The sequence below is a fragment of the Procambarus clarkii genome, chromosome 9 (genome assembly GCF_040958095.1).
Source record: "Procambarus clarkii isolate CNS0578487 chromosome 9, FALCON_Pclarkii_2.0, whole genome shotgun sequence".
In the NCBI taxonomy this organism is placed as follows: Eukaryota; Metazoa; Arthropoda; class Malacostraca; order Decapoda; family Cambaridae; genus Procambarus; species Procambarus clarkii.
The window spans coordinates 11,709,069-11,715,319 of record NC_091158.1 but is presented as its reverse complement, the minus strand read 5'-3'; the positions used below and the strand labels follow the sequence as shown (position 1 = coordinate 11,715,319).

General features: G+C 41.0%; 1 protein-coding gene across 1 annotated transcript in view; it reads right to left on the bottom strand.

The window, feature by feature from the left end:
• Positions 1 to 209: 209 nt before the first annotated feature.
• Positions 210 to 6,251, bottom strand: part of LOC138349735 (ATP-dependent RNA helicase Ddx1-like) — a 28,010-nt gene continuing 21,968 nt past the window's right edge. Inside the window, exon 17 of the mRNA XM_069321143.1 lies at positions 210 to 312. The gene's annotated coding sequence lies outside the window, so the exon portion shown is untranslated. The remainder of the gene's footprint in view (positions 313 to 6,251) is intronic.

The following is a 6,251-nucleotide window of genomic DNA, read 5'->3' as shown; positions in this document are numbered from 1 at the left end:
TGCCTGGCATGCATTGTACAGTGCTTTCAGTAAAGCATATGTACAATGTGTTGATGGCACTAAAGTGGTGGATGTAATGCACCCATTTGGGGAACAAGCTCTGCACTAAAATCAGAGGAAGGGATAGGCCTTGCTGAGCCTATGTTAAAAGATAGGCTGTTAGGATTTTTTGGGCTTATTATTAGGCATTGGTGATAATAAAAGTAGTGTCCCTGTTTAATGTTTATTTTTCTTTTACAGGTGATTGTCTCTGGAGTTGTCTTGGCCTTTTGGATCTTCTGTTCATCTAGGAGCATCTATCTGTCCCACAACCTGAAACAGTAATAAATATTAGATGTATTATAAATACTATATGTAAAACTTATTAAATAAATCAATTTTAATGAAACTACTTTATATACCTTATCCTGAAATTATGCTGGAAATTATTGTTTACTACTATTGATGCAATGTTTAAACATCTGAAATTTTTTTACTTTGAAAATAAATACTTGGTAAAATTTACACCTATTTGTAACTTGTTACATAGGTGCATGCAAAATGCATTGAAAAGATGTAAAAGTGGACTACCTATTCAATTTACATAAACTAACAAATATTGCAAATTAGTCTGAAATATTAAAGTGGAAGAAACTTTAGTCAATATTTTAGTTTTCATATTAAAGTAAATTTAAAGCTATGAAACACCTAAGCTTTGTACAAATTATGATTAAATTAATTAAAGATCATTGTTAAATTTACAAAACATTAGAAAAGTGACACAAGCATCTATACAACATGGTTTTCACAGTCTTTTGTAACTTAAATTTAATCAAAGCTCTTAAATGATTTGTCTGCCACACTCTTCAGATATTCTGAAATGTTTTACCTAGATTAAAACCATCATTGTTTGAAAGGGCAAAACAGATTACTCTCAATTGGTTTGACCTAACATCTGCAAGGTCCTGAAGGAATGGAATTTTTTTGGGTAAAACTGTTTGCTAAAAACAAACCCTGCCTAATGAACCTGCTCCTTTTTTTGAGAAATGGTAATTGCAACATTACCAAAGGCCATTGTTTTAATAGCCAAAGTACCAAATGAAAGACCAAGAAGCAACAAACAGGTACATGGTAGAAAGGACAAAAGAAAGAAATGACTGGGAAAAATGCTGTCATACCACAAGGGGTCTTAACCCTTGTCATATACATCACTGACATTAATCTAAATATTACCAACCACAAAAATTGCTGATAACATGTTATAACAAAAATAAAGATTATAATATTGAGGCCTTAATGCAGATCTCTAACTCTACAAATAGTAACAAGACTGGCAATTTCTTAATATAAAACAGAAAAAAATCCAAGACCTTGCACGTGAGCCAGAACAATCCATATCACAACTACCACATTAAAATGAAACAACAATGAAGGTAAGGTAATTACCAAAAGAAGGCACCAAACCGGGAAGGCCATGTAGCACCATCAAAGTGCGAAATAATCAGAGGGCGCTAAATATCACCAAGAATGCCAATATGAGACCAAAAACGCATAAGGCGAACGATATCAAAAGTATCAGATTCACCTAGAATTCTATCGAGGGACGGTCGCAAAGCAAGACACACGCTCGTCCTGGAAGTCAAGACATTCAACAAGGATATGCACAACTGTAAGAGGGACAATAAGGAGCAGGGCGGCGCTCCATTAAGTGACCGTGGGTTAAGCGGGTATGACCAACCCACAGCCGTGCCAAGGCAGTGCCCCACCGCCGGTTACGGTGGTAGGAGGAAGGCCATGGGAACACACTAAGTTTGAGAGTACGCAGCTTGTTACCAACCACAGAGGACCAACAACCCTGCCAACGGGGAAGAATGAATAACAGGATAAAAGTCGGAATAAGGAATACCTTTACGGGAGATGGGACAAGAATGGATAGCTTCCTTAGCGGCAGCATCCGCACGCTCATTGAAACACCAATATGGCTGGGAACCCAGCAAAACTCTACTGATTTAAATTTACTAGAAATAAGAAACAGCCAATGTTGAATCTCAATGACCACCAGATGGACAGGATTAAAGGACCCTAGAGCCATGAGGGCACTACGAGAATCAACTACAACCACAAAGGAGGAATGAGAATGAGAAAGCAAGAGACAAAGAGCATAGAGAATAGCATAAAGTTCTGCCGTAAAGACGCTAGCCTCCGAAGGGAGGCGACACATGTAAGTACGGTCAGGAAAAACAACAGAGTAGCCCACACCATCCGCAGACTTAGACCCATCAGGGAAGATGGAAATAGAGTGGGAGTGCGAAGAAAAGTGCTCAAGGAAGAGGCTTTTCAGAATTGTAGGAGGGGTAAAGGCTTTAGTAATACAAGTCAAGGACGTACAAAACTTGGGAAGGGGGACTCTCCACGGAGGTAATGAAGGAACAATACGAGGAGAAACATTAGAAATATGAACAGAAAGAGAATCCTGTAAGCGAGATAACTGGACAGAAAGTGGGAGACAATGAAGAGGAACAGGAACCACAGGAGGAGGAAAAGTCAATGCACGACAGAGGCGAGAGGAAGGATGTTGGAAGGACCGCGCAAGATAGCGAAGACAGTAGCGATCACGGCAGTCCTGAAGAGAGAGAAAGCCAGTGTCAACATACAAACTAAGGGCGGGAGTCGAACGAAAGCCACCAGAGCCGAGACGCAACCCAGTATGGTGCAAAGCATCAAGACGGCGAAGAGTAGAAGGAGAAGCAGAAGAGTATGCAGGGCAACCATAATCGAGTTTAGACAGGACGAGAGAGGAGTGCAAATAGAGGAGCGTGCGCCTATCCGCTCCTTAAGAAGTATGGGACAAAACCTTAAGGAGGTTAAGGGCCTTAGAGCATTCAACTCGGAGGCAAGATATATGGGCTGACCAAGACAAACGAGTGTCAAAGACTAACCCGAAAAGCTTCGCGGAATCCCTGTACACAATGAGATGACCATAAAGCAACAACAATGAAGTAAAGGTCCTTTCAGTAAGAATCTATCATTCACTGACAGTTGCTGCAGTTAAAAATAAAAGAAAATACAAGTCCCTAGAAATAAACAAGCAACCTTTTTGACTAAGGAAAAGAAGGTAGTTATTCTACTGTATAAGTCTAAGTATTCACTTAGATAACTGTATCCAAGCATAGAGGTTCCCCCCCCCCCCTTCTTCCCTTTCAGAAAAACATCTACTTTCGAAAAAGTTTAACATTGGCCAACAAAAATGATTCCAGAACTAAATTGCCTAATACCAGGAACAACTGAGAGCCATGACAAACACTGCAACCCTCTCTTACCCCCAAGTCTTATGCTATTTATGATCCAAGGTAATTTGAGATACTATACTGTACTTCCTACAGACGAGTCTAGTGAGAGGGTGATCTCCTGGCGATTAAATTGAAGCACGATACAGGTGTCAACGAACATCAGTCAGCCCACTTGTCAGCACAGTGGATAACTAATGACATCATAATCTGCAGTGTTGTATGCCTCCCTGTGGCCATTTAAATCAATAAAACACAGGGTTGTGGCAATGTTTACAGCATAAGGCAAGGTATAGAGGAATCCTGGAATGCCATGTAATGTGTAGTCCTTGAATGTGCTTTAGGCAACCAAATTGAATAACAACATTTCTGGTGTTCGGCTATATAATCCGACTTTCTCATTCGGTATAATGTTTTTAACCTAAATAGGAATTCACTTTAAAGGTCAATTTATTTGGAAAGTGCTAACCAGATTCCAAATTACTGAGCTCTGAAAGTACTACAAGGCAAGTTTAACCGAATGAGTGTTTGCCTATCCATACCCCCATGAGGTATGTGACAACACTGAATAAAGAAAGGGTCTTTGAGCATTCACCGTGCAGGTATTTGACATGACCAATATAGCCAAGTGTTAAAGATCATTCTAAGCAGTTCTGCACAATCCATATACTATCAATTAATATAATTGTACAATGGTGCTTGGTGGATGATATTTCCTATTAAAACTCATTGGACAACTGTTTGTATTAGACATTTTAAACCTACAAATGTTAGCCCTAGATATCGCACTACAGTATTAATTACAAGATGAACAATGTAAAATCAATACCACAACAGCAAAGGATGACGGCTTTTCAACAACCGACAAACACACAGGTCTAACACCAGCCATCCCGAGAGAGGACGTCCCAAGCATGTACACCCCACAACTTTACATCACCTTTGCTACCTCACGCGAGCACGCAACAGCATGATGATGCCATACTCCCAAACCAACTCCATGCACTTTGAGGCTTTAACAACTCAACATTTAAAAAGTTGATTTAAAAAATCAAACACCTGAATTTTTCCCTAATTAAATTTACTAGAGAAATGCACACCAAGCCATGAAACTTACAATGAAGATGAACAAACTACACACAACTGTCACCAAACTTCCACATACCACCCCCCTCTCACTCCTGCCCTCCCTCCTTAAGTGCTCTGATTGGCTGAGCACCTGAGCCACCACCACTCACCTCTTGTTGCGAGAGCCTAAAGCATGTTTGGTTGCACTTTAAAAGTTCCCGAGTGTACTCGCCTAATTGTGAGTACCGCCTGCCCGGTTCACCATTTTGTTTTTCAATCTACCTCAATTTACCCCTTTACAGTCAAATATTATGCAAAATTCTGTTAAAGACTTGTCCCTTCTTAACTTAAATAACTGCTTTGGCCATCTGCAATCTTTCTAGGTGGGTAAAAATGACTCTTGAGGCCAGAAAGGACTTATCAGACGGCGATCATAACAATACGGTACACACACAAAATCACAACCTGATATACACCAAGCAGAAAATCCACTGGAGCTGTGAGGCGACGTAAACCCTTGCCCAAGGCACTGGCAGCTGCATACTCTACCACAGTATATTACTGACTTTGTAAAAGTCTTACAATCGGATTTCCCCATAAATCACAGCAAGTTTTGAGGCCCCTCCTTGAGTCAACGTCTTACGTAAGACCTACAAGCACTCAGGTGAAGGCTGAAGCAGTTCAACACCATACGCCCCAACTTCAAATACACAGTTGAGAGGCGGGACCAAAACGTGATTTTCTGTGTGTGCCTGAAGTTGGGGCATACGGTCTTGCTTCACCCTTCACTTTACCCTTCACCGGCATACTTCAGGGGTTTTATTTAATACTTGGACTGGCTTCAGTAGGGCCTCCAGACTTTCTGTGGCTTCACAAGTGTCACGTGAATCCCCTGCATAGCAGTGGAACTGCCTTTTCCCTTCACCTTCAATGCCTCTGCACTGAAAGTATACATCTACACCAGCCCAGAAGAGTCATCAGTCCTGCCACCTCTCCATACCCCCCAGGGCCTGGCACGGCCTGGTACGACTCAGAGGCAAGCCGGGCGCCACTGCTAACTGGCAATTTGTCCCCACAAACAAGCAGTTAGCCGCCTTCAACTGACAGTGGTACAGCTCAACACAAAGGCACCGCCAGCCACAACGAGCAGTTTGCTAGTTGACCAGATGTCCACCTCGTGTTGACACTGGATGAGTCATCACCTGCCGGACTATATAAAGAGCGCTGCCTCCCTGGAGAGGCAATCTCTCCCTTAGTGCTCTAGGATCACCTTGGTGTCTCTAACCCGTCGTCCACTTCCAGCCAACATCATGTGACTGATGCCATGGTGGTATGGTAGCTGTCTTCAGAACACCAGTATATCTTCATACTTTTATTCATTGCTTATAGTTTATTTTTTGCATTTAAGGTCATACTAACTTGGTCACCTTTGCATTACATGATAGTCAAGTATTGTCATGTGTTATTTTTGTTCATTACTATTTCAGTAAATTGTTTAATTATTTATTTGATAATTTTCATTTGTTTCCACCTGCAACTTACACACTGCAAGGCCAATAGCAGCATTTCTTTCATTTATGTGAGGGAGAGCCATACCATCTTGGTTCAGTATAGCTGTGATACCATAACCCGTCACACAAGATATCCAGTTGTAAGACTTTTACCATCAGTGGTGGTAGAGTATGCAACTGGCAATGCCTTTGTTACAGGTTCGCTTCATCTCACAGCCCCAGTGGATTTTCTCACACATTTGAATACATGAAACAACTTTATTTGATACATTCCAAACCAAAGTACTGTACAGTACAGTAATTATCAAACCATCAAATGTGTGGGATAATCATAGTGCGCTAAATATCACTAACGTCGCCAATACAAGAACAAAAACGCATACGGCGAACAATATCAAAGGTATTG